Below are 25,867 nucleotides of genomic sequence, written 5' to 3' on the forward strand. Positions count from 1 at the left end.
CCCCCCCCGATGCAACGCCCAGCTTTTACCGTCACAAAAAGTAATTTACAGAGGCTTTTTCAGAGTTGCATTTGCCAGAGGACATGTAACATGTTTCGCGGTGTTACAGGTATTTCTATTTTAACCATCGAAGAGGATTTTTCGCGATCGTTTTTGCAATCTTTCCGTGAAAAAATATGCGTTTACCTTGTGTAAATATAACACATGCAGCATATCGCCAATTTGTTAACCAACGCGATTAATAAAATCAATTTTTCGAAGAAATTGATTTGAAATAGGAAATTATAAATTACTTGCTTATTTAGGAATGATTGCATCAAAAATTAGTTACTTAAGAATAGAAAATATTTGTTCCTTTTTTTTTTAATTTTTAAAATAATTAGTCAAGATGTTAATCAAGAAAAATCGAGCTTTTGAGAAGTATAGTTTAATAATTGCAGTGAATGGATAAGTAAATTTATAGAAATATTCGATTTATTTAGAATTCCAATTAAAAGTGATGAAATATATACCTTTTGTGCATTAATCAATAGCGTTAGATACGTGGTATATTTAAAATAGAAAAAAATATGAGATGAGTAAAAGATATCATATATTGATCCTGTACCAATACAGAAGTACCTCTATATGAATATAAAAGTTTGATTCTCATATTTCGTATCTCCATTTGCAGTGAAATCAATTAAAAGATTTCACATTCACCGTTATAGCATACGTTTCTAGGTCAAGAATTAATGAAGGAAATGTTTTATTTAAATATCACATATTTATGGAACAAAAATGTATTGCAAAATATACTATACTATAAAAGCATTATTAATTGTAAATATTATTTATTGCCGATCAATATTGTCTTTTTTAATGCATGTTTAATATAACAACGTTAATAAAAAATTTGAAACGAATTATTTATTTCTGTATTATAAAATAAAATAAGTATTATAAATTATTGCAAGATATTAGTATTATTATTAATAAGGTTATATTAATATTTTATTTCTATTGAAATAAAACATTTTCTTTCTTTTTTTTTTTTGCTAACGTTAGTCGGTAATAAATTCTGTAAGTAAGAGCTTCTGTTTTATATTATATTTATTACTGTGCCAATGCATATTGAAACGAAACAATTCTTGCATCTTGCAAGTAGAAATATCTATTTCGTCTCTTATTATACTTATATTTTGAGGGCATTTTATATGGGATGGTATAACAGTTTTAAAACTCAATTTCCCAGTTTAAAAAAGGTATATTGTTACATGCGCGAAACATTCGACAGTGTTTTTAGACTGCACACGATACCAGTGAAATCTATAGACAAAAATATTCTATTTTTTAGAATTTATAAAAAAGAGATGAGAAAGATAGATACACCTGAAATCTATATGTTAAACAAACAATATGCGTTATAGAGCGAAAAAATAACAAACCGATTGTTTTTTTAACGTTTCCAAATAAAACGAATATTTTATCGATTATTATCGATTTTATAAAATAAAATAACATAATAAAGAATTATTAATAAATCCACCATGTGCATACTGTTTTCAAAGAAGAAGTATCTAACAGACTAAATTTTATCTGAAAATAAAACTAAGAGCACTTTCCAGTTTTATATATACATATATATATTTGTATTCAATATGTTTTCCGGCAGACAAACAAACCGATAGTATTCCGAAAACAGTTTCAATACAATACAGATAAAACCGTGCAGCGCAGAATAGAACGCATAGTAAATATGAAAATACAATATAACTAGATTTTATAATTAAAATTCATACGAGACTTTTATATGAATTCTGCGCAAGAGTAAAATTACTGAAGGGATTTGATGAAACAGTAAAAAAGAACGGGAATGCGTTCAATATTGACGTTTCCATTTTGGGTGGAAAAGGAAAGATTGAACAGACTAAAGTATGATATTGGATAGTGCATAGTATAATCATGATTAATTGTAAAATGTAACTAAATTATTCTCAAGATTACACTACATGGATGTACAATGGAATTGATTTCTTATTGGTAATTATAAGAAATAAATAAAAGATTAAAAAGAAAAAAAAAAGAATTACTGCTAAAAGAAAAACATACTAGTAGGAAAAATGCTGATTTTTTCCATTGTTATTCTAGCAAAAAACATTGACGAAAGGAAAGGAATCATTTAAAATGACAAGATTTTAGATTAATTTCATCATGTACGATATTAAAGCTTTGAATTGCTTTATTCTTTATGTTTATCACGTAAAATTATTACTTAAGATTTATTCTTCAGGTTTATTACTTATCGCTTCCTGCATACAAGTAAAACATGCATACATATAAACCATGACAACTGTATGTTCTCAAAAATATAGGTATCATAAAAAGTGGTAATATGCAGTTGAAGTCTTGTTTAGAACGGACAGTCTTTAATTTATGTTCTTTCGTGACGCTTCGTACGTACAAGTAACAAGTCTCAGCGTTGTGTCAGACGCGCGTACGTAGATTCACAGGTGCACTTATAAATAAGGCACTCTAGCGTTATTTATGCGCCAAGAATATTTCCAAGGAAAACTAAGGACTTCTATACTTGTTTTCAAGATTTAGTGGATCAAAGATAAGTTCGGTAAAAATTCTGAACGTTCTTTTACGACCAATGACGATAATATACGTATGTATATTATCCTTCTTAGTTGAAATGTCCTACTTAGAAAATGATAAAACTTCGGTTACCTTCAGTTTTTAAATGGTATTTAGATAACTTTAACTAAGAATGTCTATGTACTATCGTTATTATACTAACAAGTCTACATAACATTACTAACAAGTAAAATTTACTAGAAAGTCAAAAGTGAGTTTAATGGAAGTACATCCCAATTATATAAACAATTTGAGACAATTCTTCGCTTTCGATTATCAATTACTTTAATCTAAAAAAAAATATCTTTCCACTACCTCTTGTATAGTATATATTTATTTATTTATTTATTTATCTGAATGGGTCTTGGTTCACAATTTCTTCTTATTTTTTGTATACCGTGCATTGTATAGAAAGTGTTACATACAGCATATAGCCAATATATATATATATATATATATACAAAAAGAAAAAGATAATATGGAAAATTGTGTATAAATAAAAAAGCAAATATAATGCATTCTACAAACGTAAATTCGAAATTGCTCTATCCAATTACTTTCATTTCATCCAGGCAGTTACATCATCATGGGCATCGTACAAGCGTTCCTATCATTTGAAAACATGGAATTTCTTATACATACGTAGATACATGTCCTTTTACATATGCATGAAATGGATGCAGCTACTCGTAACATAAAGATACCTTACACAAGCATATCTTCGCATGTATTACGCACGTGTTTCCTGTTAGCTTCTTTTCACGAAAATTCGGCAGAAGCTCGCTTGATACACCTTTTTTTTTTTTGACGTTTCACGGTGGTAACATGAATCATGTAGTTGCATATTGCCTGCTTGCGTCTCTTTCAAAATATTACCGGGATTATTGGGTTTTGTAATAAATTGAATTTGTAACCAACGTTTCGTGTACATACATATAACCGCAGCTTTAATTCCGTAAATATATGTAGCAATCCGCGTATCAATAGCATCCGCTTATTCCAGAGGAGTTTAACTTTTTCAACTGAGTTTGTTTTTATGGAAATTCCGACGTTAATCCGTGGTTAGCGAATATATAAATAAAAAATACATATATGAACAGTAGTGCGCGTTTGTGCCAAGCTATACATGTTGTATGTATGCTCAACGTCTTTGGCTTAGCTTATTTGACTAATTATCAGTATCGTGTTTGAAACGAAGCTTGTTTCAGTAAAGTGTATCGAAACAGTAGAAATCTTCGACCAGACAATTTTTATCATTTTATAAAACAGTAGCGATAATTTAAAGAATCTTAACTGATGTTATATAATTATATAATAATTGCTTTTAGAATATAACATGAAAAATCTGTCTGGTTGATTATACTTAATACCGTACAAAAATCTGTCTAATATAAATCACAGACAAAACTGCAAATGTTAAAATTCGCAATAAACGGAATAAAAAAGGAAAAATAGTATTTAAGTATAGGAAACCTTTATACCAATATGTCAAATAAAAGCCATTTATACAACATCATCGTTAGAGAAAGACTTCGTCGTTCAACTAACATCACATGCACATTTTTCTCATCATCGTCATCTTTCGCGATGGGCACTGAATTGAATTTTCGCAGATGCCCTTATCATGGAAAAGCAATCCTCCTTGAGAGTAGACAGAACAGACGGCATTGGCCGTAAATTTCATAAATGGAGCAAGAGAGACAAGGACGGAGAATGTAGACTGATATTGTACCCCTAGGAGACTACTATTCCGTTCAAGTTTATCACCCGGATGCACGGCAGGATGGTTAGATTTGCGAGCAAGTAGCCCCAATCGACCTAAACAACAAGATTATTCCGCTAATTGGTACGTGCATCTCACGCATCTAGAATAGCGTGACACGACGGTTGCGGTGAGATAGTCACGAGTCATCGACCATTCCAACTGCGGATTCATCGATTTTAATTGCTTATCAACGAATTATCATTTAATTGAAATCACGACGAATTGTTATATATCTAGGATCACGTACTAATCATTAATTATTCTTCATTTTATCACGTTATCTATCAAAAGATTTAATAATCGTTTCTAACGATTATGCCGAGGTTTTTTATGGGTTTATGGGAAATTCGAAAATGAAAAATTGCACAGAATGCACATAACATGAAAATATATATATAAAATATTCAAAGTATAGTGCTTTGTACAATACATATTACGATACTCGATAGATAGAATAATTTTCTAGTTAGCTTCCATTTCCTTCATTACATCGTAGGAAATATGAATTTGCATATTTCTAAGATCTATCAAAATATACGTACGTAAGTACGTATCCTTTAATTCAGAGAAAACGATTTCACTAGTATGTCTCGGATGTAATGCTTCTCTGTTCCTTTCTCTCCCTCGATCTTCTTTCATTCGATCTTTCCTTTCCCCTCGTTTCTTTATTATAGCTTTACAATTTACTCAAAGAATAAAGAGAAAAATGTGGATTGAACGAAACTCAAACGATGTCAATGCAAATAAGATACGTTCTCGGCTTTAAAAGGTGTAATGCAATATACCCAAAGGCAAGAGATGCAACGAATTAAAATGTAAATTCAATAAGCATTCATGAAAGCCTTTGACGAGAAGATAATATCGTAGAAGATGGCATGTTTTCCTATATTATAGAAAATTTCTTGTGGAATTTCATCTGTGACAAGCCTTAAGGATTGCATTATATAATTTTTTAATAAATTAACAGCGTGTATTTCTTTTATCGTATAAAGTAACAGGTTAAATGAAATACTACAATTAATCATTACACAATTAATTTATAATTTTCTCCAATTTTTTAGCAAATACATATGATAATTATCCCTAGATTTCCGAACAGGTATGTATATTTGACCTATGTTTCGTAACAAACGTCCGAATGTTTTACAGTATTCACAATAAATTTAAAAGTCAATTGATACACCGGGTATTCTAAAATACAAAGTTCCTGTTGTTCCTGTTACAAGTAGACCCTATTTTACAGGCTACGAAAAGCAAAATGAATGATGCAACGGCTGCTTTACCTGTTATTTCTGTGCACGAAAAATCTAACGAATATAAAACATCACCCTTTAGAGTTTTGTAAAGCTTTTAATGGAAAACGGATTAAAACTCTAGAGTGAATTGTTTCGATCGAGTGAAGTTAGTCACACTTTTAGCGCGCAGGCCAGCGCAATTCATGACTTTCCTCTCCAAATGAGAAAACAGCGAAAGGAACGCTAACTTTCCATCTAGTCGATTTACAAATGAAAAAGTACACTACCTCTGCAAGCACTTTTTGTTTCTTTTTCTAATGAAAAATTGATCTCGTAAAATATCAACAATAAAGTGCGGTTCGTAAATTCACAAGTATAACAACAAATTAAAGAAGAAATTGTTACTACTTAATGAATTTAACTTAACTTAACTTAACACTTTAACTGTAGAGAATTTTGATAGAATTTAAAAAGTAGAACAAAACCTTCATGAAAGTCTAACTAATTTCGTTATAAACATAGTTTACATAATACGGTATACACGTAGAGTATACATCTTATCCATAAAATTAAGAAGCTAATACTATTTGATTTCAACTTTCGAACGCTATAAAATATATAGGTATACGCTATAAAATAATATAAGGTCGTCCGAAAATTTTCTTTCGTTTTATAAGAAAGTATATTATTTTATCGCATTACGTATGATCTATTTTGTTATATCAAAATAAAGATCACAACGTTCGGCAGATTAGGTTTCATGTTTGTACAAAAATGCATCGTTGTAAAAGACGTATCTGTAAAAGAAAGACACTTTCCGGACGACCCAATATAAGACTGTCGCATTCCAGCGGGGGAAGGAAGAGAGGAGAATTTGTAATATTTTTTAAATATCTGTAGCTCAATAAAATTGAAACTTGAAATCACACCAAATAAATAATAATTGTTCTTCATTTTCTTCTTTAAGAAATTTTCTAATAATAATGAAACATAATTCGAACAAATATGAAATAAGAAACGCAATAGGGCGAATGTTACTCGTGTTACTTATTGCCAGCAGGGGTTACAATAGGAATTTAATACTTTGATCTGTTTCAAGGAACTAGATAATACGATATGTCTCGTAGACGGACACAAAATAAGGAATAAGATACGGAATAAGCGTGTCATAAAGTCATAAGTTTCAAGGGGCAACAGGGAAATTAATTTTTATTAACCCTAAAAAAATCGCGGCTTATATATGACGAAAATTCTCGAGAGATTTCTGTAGGAAACTTTTCGTGAATGTTTCTTCAACTTCGTCCGCTGTCAAGGAGAAAGCAAGTTGGACCCTTTTTTTGCGTGTCGAAGAGAAGTGCCAGGTAATTAGTGGAAGTTACATGGTAGCGAGAAGTTAGTAACAAGTAAGTTGGCAATTAGTCGATAAACAGAATTATTCGAAGTCGTTTAAATCGGTTAAGACTTTGCAAGATCAATCTTACAAGCGAAAGTGATTCAATTTTAAACATCCCTTCAATCAGTTTCAGTAATGTTTGAAACGCTCGAGTTTCATTTTGACTTTGCTAAACAATTAAATTTAGTGATTTAAAGAATTGATTAATTATTAAAGCTATCATATGTCTGTTTCGACGTTAATTCTAATTCTTTAAATAATTAAAAAATTGTTTAATCCTGATATTCATAGTACACTACAAATACAATATGGAATTGTGCATTTTCAATCACGCCACATTTTATATGTGACTGATATCAAAATATATTTAATTATGTATAGTAATATAATTTCTCTACTATTATTTATGATATTGCATCAAATTAATTTTTATCAATGGATTAAATATTGATGAGTCACAATTAAATTCAACAAAATTTATCTTTCAATCATAAGGTTTCAAGCATTTAATTAAATCCATTACATCTTGATCTATATACTATTCACTTCCGAACAACATTTATCATAACAATAGTAAGTTCAGAACATTTATCGTGTTCTGCCTAAAATCTGGCGTTTACTTAAACGGAAGCAATACGAAAGCAACGACACAATCGATCGAAACTTGCATGCCAGACCGTTTTTTGTTGTGCATTCTGCTATTCGCTGTGCCAAATTAGAACTCGTTTGACCTCACTGAACTCAAACAAATTATCTCTTTCGCTGCCTACGATACTTTCCTCTCTCTAAAATAAATCTTCTCAATAAGAAAAAATCTAACTTTATTTATAGCTAGATAATATAAATGTTCTGATACGTATGCAGTTACATCCTCGATACAAACGTCAAGTTAAACAACCTTTTTGCAAATTTCATTACTCTATCATACCATCATTATTACATTTACAGACATACGTGCTATCGGAATATTTTAACATTTGATAACTAGTAAAGTATAGAGAAGAAGGGCATGAGAGTTTGAAAAGGCGGTTAAGTTTTACGTGACATGTATACACACGTAGGTTCTGTCGAAAGGGAATAAATTTCGATGTTGCAATTCGAAGCTGGCTGGTCTGATTGAAACGAAACCACTGAAAACCCACTCGTCGCGAAATGATCGTAAGCTTCACGAATCCTTGAAATTCTACGAAACGTAAGATAGCAAGGTTGAGTCACGAATCTCGTTGAAAGACAGAACGAGGTTAATCCACGTGCAGCTCCTCGGCTCACGAAGTAGCTCGCTCGACAAATTTGATTTTAGCGACTGAGTACACTTGATATGCGAAAATCACTTCCGCAATACGAATTATAAACGTTATACTACGCGTCTCGAGATAAGTTTAAATCAATCGCCTTTGGCACAACTTGTTCCTCTTCGGTTGAAATTTCTCTGAATATCTTCGAATTCGATGATTATGCGCGTTACCTACAGTAATACTTCAATCTCTTGGATGAAAAGATAGAGTTATTTTTTATTTTTCCATCTTATTTATTTCAAACGCATTTTATGAGAAAAATAATATACACCTTCCTAACTATTACGACAGTTACAGAGTATGAGATAAATCTTTGAAATGATTAAAAACTCGTTAAAACCTTTCAGAATTATCTGGTTTGAAAAATAAAGAATCCATATATTCAATCTCATAATGAAAATTGCAAAATGTAGAACAACCTATTGTTCTATACGTATTTTTTAAACTGAATCTCCGATAGGGTAACTGTATTAACAGGAAAATATATTAATTGCTTTTAAATAGATCGCAATATTAAATAGCATTTTACAAGATCTTCGAAATAATTGTAAAACATTGGAGCACCGATAATTGATTAAAAGAATGTTAACACAAATTGATCCGATGGGGCTTAATCAATCAAATGATACCTATTTGCTGTTTGTTTAATACGAGGTACAACCGTGGTGTAGAGGCTAAGTTTCGAATACGGATTTTCTCTGTGTTGCAATTAACGTCTAGCTCGGATTGCAGGTTGAATTCGACCGATACTCATTCCTCGGAACCGGCGTAACTTGACATCCAAGCCACGCGAGACGAGACGCATTTGATATCGACAACACCTTCCTGGTAATTAATTTGATGTTGCTTAATGCTAGAAACGGAAATTAGATAAGGATCTTGCTTGAAACGTCCAAACAAATGTACTAGATATACGTTGAATTAATTGTTCGAAGCTGCTGTCTCTTATGCTCATTACGCTTTCAATAATTGAGATGATATAGAATAAAGGTAAGAAAATGTATTGTATGGTATAATATATCCGTAGTAATATATAACATACGGTAAAGTGAAGTTTAATTGCAATTGAAGAAACGCGAAAAAGGAAATTCATTTCTATTCGTGAAATCAATCAATTTTAGTTCATCTAAAAAATAAAGTTAGAATTTGAAAAAATTTAACGGGAAGTTTATATATGTATATTGGTGCAAATGTATTATTCCATACGATACGTTTGCGTTCTATACAATCGTCAAAAGTTTTCTCATATGTATATCTGTTCAATTATTGAGAACATAATAGGCATAACAGACAGCAGTTTGGAGTAATTAATTCAAAGTATATCTAACGCAGAATTTTCTCTTTCATGTAATTCTGCATCGTATTACTCACGGCAAATTAAACTACCTATGAAATATTTAATAACAAATATTTTATGTAGTAATATAATATATTTCATACTTTCACACAATACATTTCATGACGATAAAATACAGATAATTGTCGAGACACTGAATATTAATATTGACAATTAATGAAATACAGAGTCCGCTCGAATAACATGAAAAAGCGAAAAGATGTAAAACAACATTTTTTTCATTCTCGGAATAGTTTTCGAGAAAAATAAATTTGGGAATTTATTACATGCATTTACTACGGCGATTCTTAACTAAACACGTTCAAACTCTATTTCCTTGAAGATGAAGTCTTAAATAGAGAAATTTTATTCTACATTTTCGATTTATTTTCACACGTATAATAACCTACTGTCGATTACATAGTTCTGTCCAGTCTAAAATTAACCATGTTCAAGTATTCTTGATAAATATTCAAACTTGATTTTTTCAAGAACGAAGCCAGAATGAAAAGAAGATTATTTTATATTCTTTTCCAATCTTTCCACAAGGAATCACGTTGTGTCCGCTTTCACATGTTGTTCGGCTGAACCCTGTGCAAGTAACCGTACCATTTCACAGAATTCCAACAATACAAAGTTAAATATTGTTTAATTAAAATCTAATTGCATATCTGAATCCAGTAATAACAGTTGACTTTATTACAGTAATGCTACGAAAATGTAATTACAGTAAGAAACTATTTAATTTTAATTTAGACTAAAATACGTGATTATGTAATTTCCTCATCGATTACTAATTAAATTACAATTATTTTAATTTTTTTTAGCATTATTCGATTAAAGCTATATAGAATTTCGTTTATTTCTACCTCTCATCTAGACCATTTTAGCTTCTTTTTCGCGAAATCTGACATAGAAGTGAACTTACACCGGATTTTTAGCTGATGAGAAAAGCGGATAGCCGGAAATTGTCGAACTCGGCACTTTGTTCGTATAAAGGAACGAAAAAGGAGCGATTGCGTGCACCAATCGTAAAATAACTCTTTCCAGTAACGACAGGTATACTATAAAAATCGATCTTGGTTTCCTGCGCTCGCTCTGAGGAATTCGAATTGGTAGAAAAGTACATCTCCGCTAAATTGTCTACACAACATTTCAGCACGTTATAATAGCACAGAAATTATATCATATAAAGCTTCGTAAGGAAAAATACAATATATCATAATAATATAATAACATCAACAGGAAGGTTCAATCATATTGTTTATATTTTCTTGACTACTTTAATTTTATTTTTGTTCTTAATTTTAATATCCGTTTATGTATCTGCATCATGTGCACTATTTAGTTTATATCCATGATAAATTAACAATATTAGATATCATCAGTCACATTGACATAAAGCGATGATCTGATTATTAGATACAAAATTATTCGTTCCATTGAGATAAACAATTTTCCGTGATTTTAAGATAGCAAGGTTGAAATCACACCAAATAAATAATAATTGTTCTTCATTTTCTTCAACGTTAAGAAATTTTCTAACAATAATGAAACATAATTCGAACAAATATGACCCAAGAAACGCAATAGGGCGAATGTTACTCGTGTTACCTATTGGCAGCAGGGGTTACAATACGAATTTAATACCCTTAGATCTGTTTCAAGGAACTAGATATTGAGCTTTGTCTCGTGGGCGGACGCAAAACTTATTGCACGTAATTTGAAATGATCGTTTCTCTCGACCTCGATAAAGAATAAGCGTGTCATAAAATCAAAAGTTTCAAGGGGCAACAGGGAAATTAGTTTTTATTAACCCTAAAAAATCGTGGCTCATGTATGGCGAAAATTCTCGAGAGATTTCTGTACGAAACTTTTCGTGGAAGTTTCTTTAACTTTGTTCACTGTCAAGGAGAAAGCAAGTTGGACCTTTACAAAATTATTGTACAAAATTATTCGTTCTATTGAGATAAACATTTTTCCGTGATTTTAAAGGTATCCTTGAATAAGTAACCAAATTTTATGAACGCGTTGACATATGAATAGAAAAAATAACGATGTTGTCATTCATATTGAAGCGCATATGACACAACAATGTAGTAATCTCTATTGAATTTCTATTGAACCGGGAAACGAATATTGAAAATTATTTTCGAATGTATTCTCTATGGTATGGCATACACGGAGATTTTTGAAGTCTCAAAAATATGTCACTCTATTTAAAGCATATTTTTTTCCATTTTCCGAACAATAATTTAACAAAAATCATACGCCAGAAAATCGGCGACAAAGCAACGTGTTAATTTATTTTTCCTAATTAATTACTTTTTAATTAAATTAACTATGAATGTTTCATATATTTTTATATCGTACGCGTTCTCTGTTTAGTTTATAGTTTATTTTATATTGACTTATCTACTATTCCACTTAAATACAATTATTTGAAGGGAAATAAGTATAAACATTAAGAAACTATCAACGCCAATGGAAGACTCTCAAAAATATGCAGTTTTAAAAGATTTCAAATAAACAATTGTTCGAAGTATACCGATAAATAAATACAAATCTTAAAGTTCTTGAAACAGAAGCAGAAACAAAATAACAGGAACACGCACGGGAGAATGTAACGACTAACTGTAACGAAAAAATTAAAATAAATACGATGAACCGTGCGTCTAATTTCAATTTCTACCCGGCTCTTTCTCGCTCATCTCCAGTTTAATTAAATTTGTTTAGAGGTAAGATAGCGTTGGTAGTAGTGTTGGCAATGGTTGAAGATGCTACAGTCGTTTTCGTTCACCGTGCACGAATACTTGGCAGCCTTGGCACTTCCTCTCTTACCAAGTCACACGGTTCAATTCCGTCGTAAGGAGGAAAGACGTCAAGATGGAACTTTTTCCCCGACCTTCGTACCGACGAAATTTTTTTGCCGAAGAAGAGAAAGATTCTCATTGGGGTGGAAATCCCGTAAGGGGTTGCAATTTCACGAGACCCCTGTTTTTAGGATCGTTCTCGCCCGAAGTAGTTACTCGCCAAAGTAGACGAAGGAAATTAGAAAATTAGAAATTAGAAAAAATCTGATGGAATAGTACAATCTAAAGAGAATAGACAGGTCGCGTGTGCGTTATTTATTTTTCCTGATATTCGGGATCATTAAGAAATTAACTAGGCAAAATTGCAAGAAGGAAATTATTCTAAAACTATTTTAGCTAAATCCTAAATCCAAGAGATTTTATAAATTAGAAACAGAAAGGTTGGTTGCTAAGTAGGAACATATTTTGGGTAGATATATATGCGATAGAAATATCGATATTTTTTAATAAATTTTATATGTGTAGCATATTTTGATATCACAACTAATAAACAAATATTTTCATGTTTCTCTCATATATCGCGATATACTCTCGATATACTCTCGTGTTCGAGAGTATGGAATCACTTTGTATTCCATGGAATCCACAGAATAAAACAATAAAGTGAACCAGCTTAGAATTCTGATATCTTAGAAAATTTTTCACCATGAAAGATTCATTATATACTGTCTTTTATTTACATCTACGATTGTTGAAACGTGTAATGAGAGTCAAGGTGCAAGAATATGGTGCAATATAGTAATATAGATGTCGATATAGTCTCAGACAGATATGATCGATGTTTCAAACGTTTAATGTTACCAAGATTTTGTTATAAGCGTATAAAATCCAATTTGGCTGCAATTTGTAAATGGTTCATGAATCGAATTTCATTTAACCATTAGTTTGAAATTGTAGTATTTATATACTCGGAAGTTAGTAGCTCGGTAAGTGGTATGAATAAAATTGACTACATCGAGTATATTCGTAATTATCGTCACGATGTTCGTCTAATTGCTACATCAAAAAAGGAGCTGGTAGGCTACGTTCGGACTAGTATGCCATCGCGTGCGATGCCAACACGCAACTAAACCGTATATACCATACGTCAATAGGAGGTCTATCATGATAAGGAAGCAAGACGCGGAATGCAACTACTCAATGTGGTTTTTCAAGTATTCAAAGTTAACGTTACATAAAGTAAATGCTATTATTTCTTCTGTGTATAAAGCTTTTCAACACGGTAGAGATATATATGAGTTTCGAAACATTGTTAGCCGCGCGGTGTGAACACATTTACGTGCATACAATACCTCACAAAATTATTTGACCATTTACCATATAGGAAACTCTTATATGCTTTAAATTAATTGCGTTTCGTCCGCAGATTCTAGATTATATATTCAAGAATATATAGAAGATAATTTCCAAGATTTTTGGGAAGAAACTTTTGCAGGAATTAAAATTTTAGAATGTTTGTTAAATTCTAAATCGCGGAGATTTTATGAATTAGAAAAGAACAGAAAAGTTACGGTAGTTTGTAAGTAGAAATACATGACATAAAACGAGACAATATACATCGATTGGCTTAGCTTATAATGTTTTTCTGTAATTTCATATCAAATATTCGGTAAAAAGAAGAAGACGAGAAACACATTATATCATACGCGTAATGTTATTGTATTTTCTGATATTACTGCATATGTTATTATATGATATTTAAATATCATAATGATAATATTATTGCGTTCCAACATAGAATTTACTAATTCTTTAAGTCTGCGCTTCTAATGCATAAAAAAAAGACGCGAGAAGGTCAATTCCAGAGAACATTTATTCCATTCTAAGCAACAATGTCAATTGCACTGTACATATAAGAGGAAACAGGAGACGTTGATACTTTTTATTGATCGTGTCGATCTACTGGAATAGATGTGATATTTTCTCATCTGGTAAAATTCCAGAGCAGCAGGTCAATCGGTATAACCTTGCAAGAATCAGCGTTATGCTCAGTATGTTGGCATAACGCAAGCACGGCTGTAGGATTCGGGGATAGCAAGGATTCAAGATGGAAAGGAGAGTGGGGAAAGATTTTCGATGCTTCGCTTTGCATACTAAGCTTTGTAATATCCTTTGTATTATGCTCGACTTCCCCTATACTCGGTCACCCTCGTGAACAGCAACAGCGAATCTACATATGGATCCGCGGTGTGTTGCAATCCTGCGTTAGGTTATCGCAATTTGCATCTCACGTGGTAATGAGTTGGTAGGGATTTAACATTATGGAAAGACCTAGGATGGAAAAAGAGTTATGGCGAACCTCTTGCTGTTTCGTGTACACGTCGTCGTCTCATTTTATTTTTAAATTACTTCCCGGCTCTTTATGAAAGGGAGAACTGTATGGTAACGTACCATTACAAGGAACATGATATACATAAAACAATATGATCGGATTTATGTCATTATCTTTTAACATGCTGTAAGAAGAAGATCGTAGTTTTCATAGCATTAAATTGATTCCATGTTTTTATCAGGTATCATTCCAATCTTATTAATTATTGGAATTAACTATCAGCGTATTTGATCATTTTTATCAATACGATACGAGAGTCTATATTGTGAATTAGAAAAATTCGCGACTTGCTGACATAGATTTTATAATTATAAAAATTATATCTGTAAGTAAAATTCAAAATCGTATCGATGATTTATTAGATAGAAAAGATTTGACCATTAAACATATTAAAATATAGTTTAGGAAAGAGATATGAAAATATATTGTCTCGTAAATAATTTTACCGACCTAACGATTAGAAATTTCAAATTGAATAAATTTCTAACATCTAATGCAACGTCAAAATTCGACGATATAGTTTTCGTGTGATAGATAGAAGACTACGAGAATGCGTTAGAGAAGCAGGAACCAACTTGTCTGCCCTGCTTCATTCTATTCAATGGTCGCGACCGCGGTGGTAACTCTGCCATGAAATTAGACCGGCTGTTTCCAATTTTCACTATTTCGACTAGTTGTAGTAAATAATTGCCCGTCATTTTGCACCATTTGGAGTAAGTGGCTGCCCGTGAAATGGATGTGAAGTGAAATCTGCCAAATCGACCTCTCCTCCACCTCCTCGAGCCTATCTTCCTTTTCGAATGATATTCACCCTCGAGAATTTATCTCTAGCGAATGCACGATAGTAATAGTATCGTTCATCGTATCAATCGTGTCTTCAAGAAGGGTCAAAACTGTCCGTGTGAAAGTACTTCAACATTTTAAATATAGAATGAAGATGCCCTTTTACTCGGCTTTTAAAAATTTTACGAAGCGTCATAAATTTATCATTTATTTCTAAAAGATTTGTATATAAATACCTCTGAGAGTGACAGGTTATTTCCTTTCCTCATTTAAGTAATTTCTATATCTCTTCCTTTTGTATCTGTTTCTTCACTCGCATTAAAGCAATTTCTTTTAGCCGCCAAAGAAAGTCAAAATTAAAAATGTTAACGCTGTCATTTCATAAATTTTAATTAAAGGCTCTTCGTATATAAGAATAATTTACACGTACATATATATATATATAAAATATAAAATATAAATATATATAAGATAGCGCATATTAGAGAACAGATTACACTTGCTACTCCTGTGCAAAGCATTTAACAAGGTTTACTTCAAGTCCTCACATTTTCTTGGTTCTCCCTTGAGATAAGTTTCTCTCCATCCACTCCATTAATTCCAACCGGAAAAAGTGAACGAGTAGAGGGCTGCGCGACGTAGGAACATTCCGTATGAAGTAAAACGAGTGTAATTCACTTACGACGCTATGGTACACTTGAATATGGTATTGCATTAACATAAGCTTCAAACTATTTGGCGGAATTAGCTTTTGATTCGAACTAAATAAACGTATTTAATGGTGATAACAATAAAAAAATCCTTCCTATTATATTTATTGAATTGCTTTCTGATATAATTCCAATCTACATGTAAATGTAATAACAACCTATTGATTGAGAAAATATACATTGACTGTGATATGTGTTTGCCGTAGTTAAACATATCTTTTAACGAAAGTTAAGAATTGCAAGAATTATCACAATCTTGTGTGGATCTGAAAATTGGGGAAGATTACGCCTTACAAATTGGTCGTAATTTTTGCGTCAATGAAACAAACGTATAGCAGGACCAAAAAATAGCAAGTTCAATTATCTACACATTTTCTAAAATTAGTTTTAAAGCTGTTTCTGCTTGAGTGTCACTTGGAATCCGACAAAAGGATATAATTTATCCTATGCAATACCTTAATTACGTGGCTAGCCCTTGACACTTCACAGACTCTCACTGAAATTAGGTTCGTGCCTGTTCATTGTTTGCTCCTTGGGTTTAGAAAAATTATCACCGCTAATGTTTCTTCTAGATTTATAAAGAATCTGTGTTTAAAGAAGAAACAATATTCTTCGATAAAATCCCAAGACTACACCATCTGAAGAAGGAAGACCTAAGAACGAAGTTTTTAAAGTTGTCTTCTATACAAGAAAGATTGTTACTGGAGCATGATCTGACGGTAAAAATTCCCTATACTGTAAAATAATATTTAAAAAAAGCCTAAAGTAAAGTAAGTAAATCGTTGAAATGGAAAAAGGACCAATAGTCAAACTTCGATTCACAGATTAATGAATTAAAGTAGCGTTGCATTTTGCATATTTATTGAATAAAAGAAAAAGATATTCTTATCGACGAAAGTAAATTTATCTGTTCTAAACTGAATTAAGATATGTACGCAGACTACTATATTGATCAGAAGCATAATAAAAAATTAATTAATCCAAATGGATCGGTGTTTGCGCCGGTTTTATTTTTCGTATTGGGAACACGATCGATCGTCCCATTTATTTAAGTATAGTGATAGAATTTAATACGAGGCAAGAAATAACAATCCTTAACGAACATCCTTATAATATCCTGCTTGCGCGGCTGTGGTGTAGATTTGGAAATAGACCATGTAAGATATCTATCACCTCTATTAGGTGCTCTGCATAGTAAATAGAATATATGTATGCTTGAGAGTTGACTGGAGAAGCATAAGCCCAGTAGGCCGCCGCCATCTTAATAGAATCAGGATGATGCTCAGACTGTCTAAGCAGCTATGTCTCGCACTCCCTTAGCTGTCGTCGTCTTCGAATATTCGGAGAATCCTTCTTACTTTCCGCAATGAATCGTTCCCTCTCTGCACAAAGCATTCTAACTGCGTTTTCGTGATTACATGACCTACTTCTCTCTTCGATAATGACCTCGCATTTCTTCCTTTTACTTTTAATATAACGCACTTGCAGGAGATTTTTTATCCTGTTTTATTCTTGCTAATTTTTAAGTTAAACGTCAGTTACTGGTTAAGCATGGTTAATTGATTAATTAATAAACATATAATAATAATAAAAATGGTTAATTAACGTTGAATATCGCATCGATTAATATAGGTACATTTATAATAATTGAAAATTGTTTTCGAATAACAGCTATTTTTGTCATGTAGTTTATTCAAGAACTGTCTCGCTACGTGATTAAGATGCAACACATCATCGTGAATAAATTAAACGAAATTCATGATTTCGAATGACACATCCTCCGCTGATATTTTTTATATGTTAAACGATAAAATAATTTCAGTGAAATAAATAAAATAAATTTATCATTAGGAGATGCGCTGTCACGTGAAAATTATTTTGATTAAATATTGCGCATATATGTGGTATTGAAAAAAGACCGTATATGTGCGGTCGCAGATTCATTTTATAAAACGTTTTATACGCATCAACGTAACATCCATAAAAAATTGCACGAGTAAAACCATGTCCTCTCGGTTAAAAATATAAAAAACTAGACTTCAGACAAGATTTCGTTTCTGACCGTACAGCGATTAATGTGAAATCCTTATTAGCACAATGAAGCTATTTACAGTTCTATGATTTTTATGAGGTTCTTCATGCGAAATTTATAACTTAATAATAAATCGATCATTTCTTTGCTAGGAAATATATTAGAAAATGATAAATAAATATAATAATTGCTCTATAGACAAATTATAGAAAATTAAATATGTGAGGCGATCGTCGATGAAGGTGCCCACAAGAAATACTCTTGATTTTCAATAATGACGTTTATTAAACTTTTAACAATTAACAACAAATAACGATTAACCACGATTAACGATTAACAACGGTTAACGATTAGCAACGATTAATAACAAACAACGATTAACACTGAATTATCAAGAGTCAATAACCGTTTCTCTAATTGCGTTTGACCCTCGATATCCCCATTACGCGCGCGTTTATTAGAAGTCCGCGACGGTTGCCGCGTATGCATTCTTCCGAATATTCGGCGAAAGAACCGTAGGGATATCGATGGTACATTAGGCCTGTCGGCCTTACGCTTTGAAGGTATAGCGCTTTGTGTCCGTGGTCGAGTGCCGCCACATATGTTCCTATCTTCTGTAATGAATATGTAAAATTCAGCTGGTTTTTACCTGATGATTAAATTTGTTATATCGGTAAAATATAGACGAATAGAGAAAAGAAACTATGTATTTGTAGCGGCACGCGAGGTCAATTCAAATCATGTTGTTGTTTTGCCTCGAAGTATCAAGATCGTTAGAATACACGTAATGTTAGATTAAATAAACTCTGAGCAAAATAATGTCGCCGCCACGTGCAATCGTCGAACAAAGACGAATTTGAATTTTCCGACTCTCCCCCGAGCAGTATAAATAAGTGGACACGATCGTAAGGAAATGAGTTACAGTCAGTTTTCGATCAGTTATCAACCAGTTATCAACGAATTATCAGCGATCTAATTAACGAGTCATTAGCGATCCTATTTTACGACTTATACGCTGCCTTAGCGAATCGGTTAGTACGAGCGTCATTGCAAGTATTATCTGTATACTAATTTATCATTTTAAATATATTCGACGGTTTCAACAACGAGCGATCTCGTCCATTAAACCTCACCGACCAACCGCCCTCTACACATAAACCTCTACATATTTAGCAAAACTTTAGGTTAAAACTGTTAACGTCCATGTAAAATCGATTGGATGAGTATAAAAAATATTTTTTCAATAAGTTGATTAAAATAATCGTATCACGCAAGCGACTATCGCGTTGCCTGGAATATGGATCACATTTTTCTATTATTCAACTTATCGTCCCATTTCCTTTCGTTCTTAAATTTTTCATTTCGTCCTCTGATTCTTCCGTTGTTTGTACGGAACATAAGCGATCGTCACCGCAGTTCACCCTTTCATTTACCTCTTTTCGATATTTTAATATTCGTGACGAGAGATCAATTCCCATCCACCTAGCCTCACCGTTTCCACAGACCTACCACTTTTGTGAAATATTCATGATGCTTTCGCGCATTTCGCAGAAACTCGAGAAAGAAAACACGGTCGTTCGTATAAATTGGAAAAACTGATAAAGAACGTAGAAACGAGGCGATCAAAAACAGAAAATACTATTAAGTAGTATTTGCTTTGTAGCCTATGAAAATCATGCTTTTGATATGTAATCGGTTTTTTTAGAGAGCTGGGAAGCCATCAGCTAACAAGCAACGATTGCACGAAATGTTTCCAATGGAAAAGAACTCTATGGTATTTTGTGAGAAATATAATAATGAGAAATGAATTTGTTAATGAAAAATACCCTTTAGCAAGTGCAGAACGCTGCATCTACTTAAATGCGATAATTTATAAACCAATTAGTGTGTATAGTACACTTTGTTCAAGAAATTCGTAGAATGCCATCAGCAAACTGTGAGCCAATGTTAGTAACAAGTTCTCGCATTGATAAATTATTTTTTAACATTAAACTTTCTAAACGACCGATACTAAGCTCTTCGGTGATTATCCGGACAGTGAATCACTGATTTGATAACACAAGTTCATGAACACGTTCAAAGCTTTCATTTGCGACGTGAAAGGTCGACCTCCGCGAGTATCATCTTCCACATTTTCTCTTCCTTCTTCTTACTCGCCATCCATTTGTAAATGGTTGTTGGCTTCACAGCATTCTCTTCATACGCTTCTTTTAGCATATCACTTCAATTTCGTGGTACTTTTTAGAAAGATCAAGAAGTCATTTCCAAGTCGTGAGAGGGCCGAAAAAAACATAGACACGCTAAATACTTAAAGAAGTTGCCGTAAACGAACATAAGGCTTACTTGAAAGAACTTTTTGAATAGGGCAGTACATGGAATAAAATATAGCGCAACAAGGAGCGTAACAAACGTCTTACAACGTTATTTCAATTTTTGTCAAATAAACGATTATTGCAGCTTATTGTAATTTCTGCACGTTATTCTGCTGTAATTATGGAACTGCATACGTTTATTACTTTATCAAATATTCTTCTAGACTATTATATCATAATATCAATTTCCTAACTCTCTTTTTAAAATAAGTATTTTCGTCTCCTTGATGATCTCTTTATATATTTTAGTAAAACTGAGAATTTCCTCCTCCATTGAGAAATGGTTTTAATTTTCTAACTCTAATATACGTATATTATCAAATTTCGATAGAATTTTAAGTTAACTGCAACCGATTAATAATACGAACTGCTAATCTTAATTAACCTTGTCAGAAAGAATTTATTAGAACCAAATCTCTTCGCCAATAATCAAATATCCTGATAAATTCCACAAATTCCATAACATCTCCAATTATATAATAATGACCACTTACAGAATATCGTAATAATCGAAAGTTATTTTTCGCCGTAGGGAGAATGAGATACGATAATCACCGGAATGTTGGTCGTTAATTAACGAGAAATTAACAGCGCCGGAAGGCAGTAGCTAGAAAAGCGAACTTTACGTCACGCCCCGACGATATATTAATTCAGCAACGGGCAAAGATTCTCTTGAACTACGGTAAGACTGCAGGTACCTACTCTCGAAGCTCTTTCGGATGTTAAACACGCCGGATACCATTCCTCGGTTCTTCCAGGGTCGCCACAGTCCCACCAGCGTTCATAACTCATACCACACGACCCGGTTAGCCTAAGAGCTAGGAAAGCACATGCATCATATTGTTACATTATAGAAACGGGTCGCGTTTCTACCGCACGTACGATAGAATCTAAATCCAGAACTTAGCACTGTCACACTCCGGCAATTTCATTTTTCTAATCGTATCCGCCTTATCGCCGCAACAATGTCCCTCTGGCTTCGGCCACGTTTCCCAAAATTTATGTACACGATAGTAGATTTTGAGATAACCGCGGGCTATAATCAATATCACGGTATCGTTGCTGGCAGTTTATTCGCTTCAACTTTAAACTGTATCAATCCGTGAGGCAAAAGTAAATGAAATATAGAGAGCAAATTACAAGAAGCGAAGAGCAAAGTATAAGATTGAATTTTAAATGATACAACGCGACTAAAATTCTTCTTCTTTGCTTATTCATGTAATACAGAGCGAACTTGTTTCTTGATTGAATTAAATTCATCAGCCTGAGCATTTTGAAATCACAGATTAAACATTAATAACGACAAATCAATTACGAGTTAACTCTATTCCAACTATCTGTTTTCCGTTAATTCTATTCCGACTCTGTTTTGAATATTTATGACCAGATTTGTATATAAGTTTCTACTTTCAGAGTAATAGATTGTACTGTTAACATGACTTCTTATATGTATCGTATATATTTAAAAAACTGATCAAAAATACAATAAACGTACACGAAGTACGAGCTGATTTTATTCCTCGTAGTATATATTATTCTATATCTATGCCACTTAAATTTGTTATTCATTTTTAACTCGTACGCACTTAATTTACATTAAATATCAATCTACTATTTTTCTTCTAAAATAAATCGATCGTGTATATATATATTTCAACAGAAAATTTCAGAGGGTGTTCAGTAGAAGAAATACTATTGCATAATAAGCTAGAGAAACAAGCGATTACATATCTAACTTCAATTGAATTTTTTAAAAATGAATTCTCGTTGGGAAATATGGGAAAGACAATCGCAACGAAGTAGACGGGGAAAATGCGTTTAAACGGAGCGAAATGTCCTTCTCAGCAAATGGTCCATTAAAACGACAAGTGGGGAGGTATATTGGGATTGAGTGATATTAAGAGAACGAAAAGAAGAGTGAGTATGGAATGGAGAGAAAATTTGTATTAGGAGGCAGAGACTGAGACTCTCCCAGGAGAAAGCGGAAAGTAAAGAGAAAAGGGGCAGAATAGATTTATTATGCTATGGGACAGAGCACCTGTAAGTAAACGGGAATATTATAAAAGAATATTATAATCGAACACGAAAACGTTGAAATAATTTCAACTTCTAATGAAATTTACATAATGTGAAATATTTTCATCGAACAAAATCGACGTTCAAGTAATTTCGATTTGTACTGAAATTTATATAATAAGAAATACATAAGATCGAAACCGTAAGTAACCAATTACAAATTAAGAATGCAATATTTTAATAGATACCTGTATTAGTAATTTCGTCTATAGTATTCAAAGCTACAGGTAACACACACGCATGTTACAGCCATTTAGCTACAAAACCCATTCTCAGATAAAAGAAAATACAAATAAAGAAGGAAAAATAAAAAATGAATATTTAACAATTATCTTCCTATTTTGTGTCACATAAATTAGTAATTTCAATATACTTTATTATTATACGATTGAAAGAAATACATACCAAAGGGTTAATTAAAGTAATAATAATTTTTCTTCTTATACCACGTATAAATCTCTCCAGTAAATATACATTTCTTTATGCCGTGTTGCAAAAAACCGCAAGGTAATTGGTGCGTTTTGAGATCTGGCTATGGGGTGAATGTTACGGTCTATAGCAAAGAAAAACCGATTCATTTGAAATCGCTATCCTGGAGGACATCAAAGGGATTGAGAGCGTACGTTGCGTGTAATGTGAACAGAATCGCAGCTAGGCATTTTGAACACTCAGTGTACAAGGGTAAAGGTCTTTCATACAGGGGACAAGCGAAGCGCAAAACTACTTTTTTCATCATCTTTTATCTGCGCTTATGGAGCGGCACGATCATACAATTTATACGATGGTAGGAATTGTGTTATACCCTGTTTCTCAGTTAATAGTTTATTAAACGTTCTTTTTTATTATAAATTTAAGCTTTTACAGGCACACGCACAATCGCTTTTTATCTGCATTTAATATACAGCGGCTACCAAAGATATTTATACACCATTGTATTTGTTATATATATACACACTATATTTTAGAAAATTTTACTAAATTCTACTAAAGTCAACAAAGAACGAGCATTTGCTTGGTTGGTCTAAATGCGCTATTACAACGTGTAACACTGGATGTTGCAAATTACAAGAAATAATCAAGGAGCTGGTACAAAAATTATGAAACAGGGGCTTAGCTTTCTAGCAGATTAAAAATTATACCTTGTATTACTTTATATTAAACATTTTCAATCTTCCAAAGTGAAACTGCACTTTTACCATAATATCTGCATAGACGAAGGTAAATAAGAGTTGAATGATAATAAAGAAAGTATTAGCCCAAGAAATATAATAAAAACCTAATTAAAATTTTCACAATTAAGCTTTCCATGTAAATGCGATAAAGCAATTAAACACTGAAAATAAGGATTTAATATTTACTACGTTCCGCAGTACGACGTTTGAATGAGCATTCGGGGAAAAAGATCAAAATTCGCTGGCTACGTTCGCACGTTCGCAGACCAGGTACGCGCGTTCGCAGGCCAGGTGCACAGCCAATGTTCTCACCGTGCGGCATTTAAATGAGAATTCGGGACAAGGATAAAAAAATATATATAATCTGCAGTCTTCCTGAAATCTGATACGTTTGTTTTAATATTTTCTCTACTTCCTGGCTCCGTTTAAATATCATTTTCTTTTTTTGTCTAACCATACACGGTGATGTTTAACCAAATAGTGCCAATGCCGGGAACAATCTCTCCATTTTTTCGTAAATATCATGCAGAAACCATTTATCCTGCCTTCCATTTCGTCAGTTTTTGTGCATTTAACGATGAACGGAGTTTTTGTGTAACTTTACACATTTTTGCGGAATAAAAGAGAAATTCGCTCTTCAATCGAATCGCGATTACGACTAGATTTTATTGAAAAAACAAAGAGCATCCATTGTAGCAGTTTATAGTAGAAAAAAATTATACAGCAATGTAACACAATATCTTCCTGACACAGAACAATCAAAATTAAAGGATGATCTTTTTTTAATAACTTTACGTAAATTCTTCTATTAACAAAGATTGAGAAATTGATTAATCAGATAGTATAAGAATTTACATAAAGTTAGATGAACAAAAGAAATAACAATGAATGTACCATATCAAATTAAAATTTTGAAACCGGTGATTTAACCGAGCCTGGCAAGATTATCATATTGTTAAACTGCTCTTTAAAGAAAGAAAGACATTTTTACATCGGAAATTTAAATTATGCATATGTTCGCTCAACTTCTCCATATCTAATTCTCCGTATGTAACACTATTTAACAAGAATTAACAAAGAAGAATATATAATGAACGAATATGCTAAGTCTCAAGTGAATCAGATTTCGATGTACAAACTATCTTTACTAATCCTCTTTTGAAGGGAACTATCATTTACATTTATATTACATATTTACAGACTGATGATTTGATGGAATAATAAAATTGACATCAAACAACAATTATTTCCATCTTCGTCTACCGCATATCGCGCTGTGATATCGTCGCTGTTAACATTGCGTAGAAAGTTTCCGAATTATAGGAACTCTGGAAAAGAGTTTTCCGAGAAGGAAAGAATGTTACATCAGAAAGTGACGCATGGCAGCTTGACGAATCTAGCCTTCTGCGACACGAGTTCGCACACCACTTGGTGGATATTGAATTTTGTTAGAGGAGGATTTCTTCCACAAAGCTAACGCAAGGTGAACCGTGAATCGAGTAACAAGCTAGGCGTCACACGGTTACCGCTTTGACGCTACGCAGAAGCTGTGCCAATACACGCGAACCAGCATAAAGGCGCGAACGCAATCAATGTTGCTGTTTCTCCCTTCCTACCTTTCCTGTTATTCGCCAGTGTTGGGTCCCTTACCGCCATTTTCGAAATCAAAAGTTCCCGACATTGCGTTAAAGCCTGCGACCTTTCAATAGAACGTACAATAGAATATTCTCGGGCTTCGTTGTACGCTCGTTGACAACGCTTTTGTGCTTCGACGTATGTATTAGATTAGCCATCTACGTCGTTATACGCAATGGCAATTGAAAGCACCGCTGCAATAAAGAAATAACTCTACTGTGCGGCGATTTGAGTAAAAC

The 25,867-nt window shown here is 32.6% G+C and overlaps 1 protein-coding gene and 1 long non-coding RNA gene across 2 annotated transcripts in view; both read right to left on the reverse strand.

Moving 5' to 3' along the window:
• The window catches only part of LOC100743380 (leishmanolysin-like peptidase), a 211,686-nt gene that overhangs the window by 117,061 nt on the left and 68,758 nt on the right, over nt 1-25,867 (reverse strand). The window lies entirely within an intron of this gene.
• Nucleotides 23,628-24,659, reverse strand: LOC117151662. The gene is made up of 2 exons (XR_004461753.1): nt 24,448-24,659; nt 23,628-24,375 (listed from the first exon to the last, which is right to left on the reverse strand). It is a non-coding gene; the product is annotated as an uncharacterized LOC117151662 (long non-coding RNA).

Source organism: Bombus impatiens, unplaced genomic scaffold (genome assembly GCF_000188095.3).
Source record: "Bombus impatiens unplaced genomic scaffold, BIMP_2.2 scf_0344, whole genome shotgun sequence".
Classification (NCBI taxonomy): domain Eukaryota; kingdom Metazoa; phylum Arthropoda; class Insecta; order Hymenoptera; family Apidae; genus Bombus; species Bombus impatiens.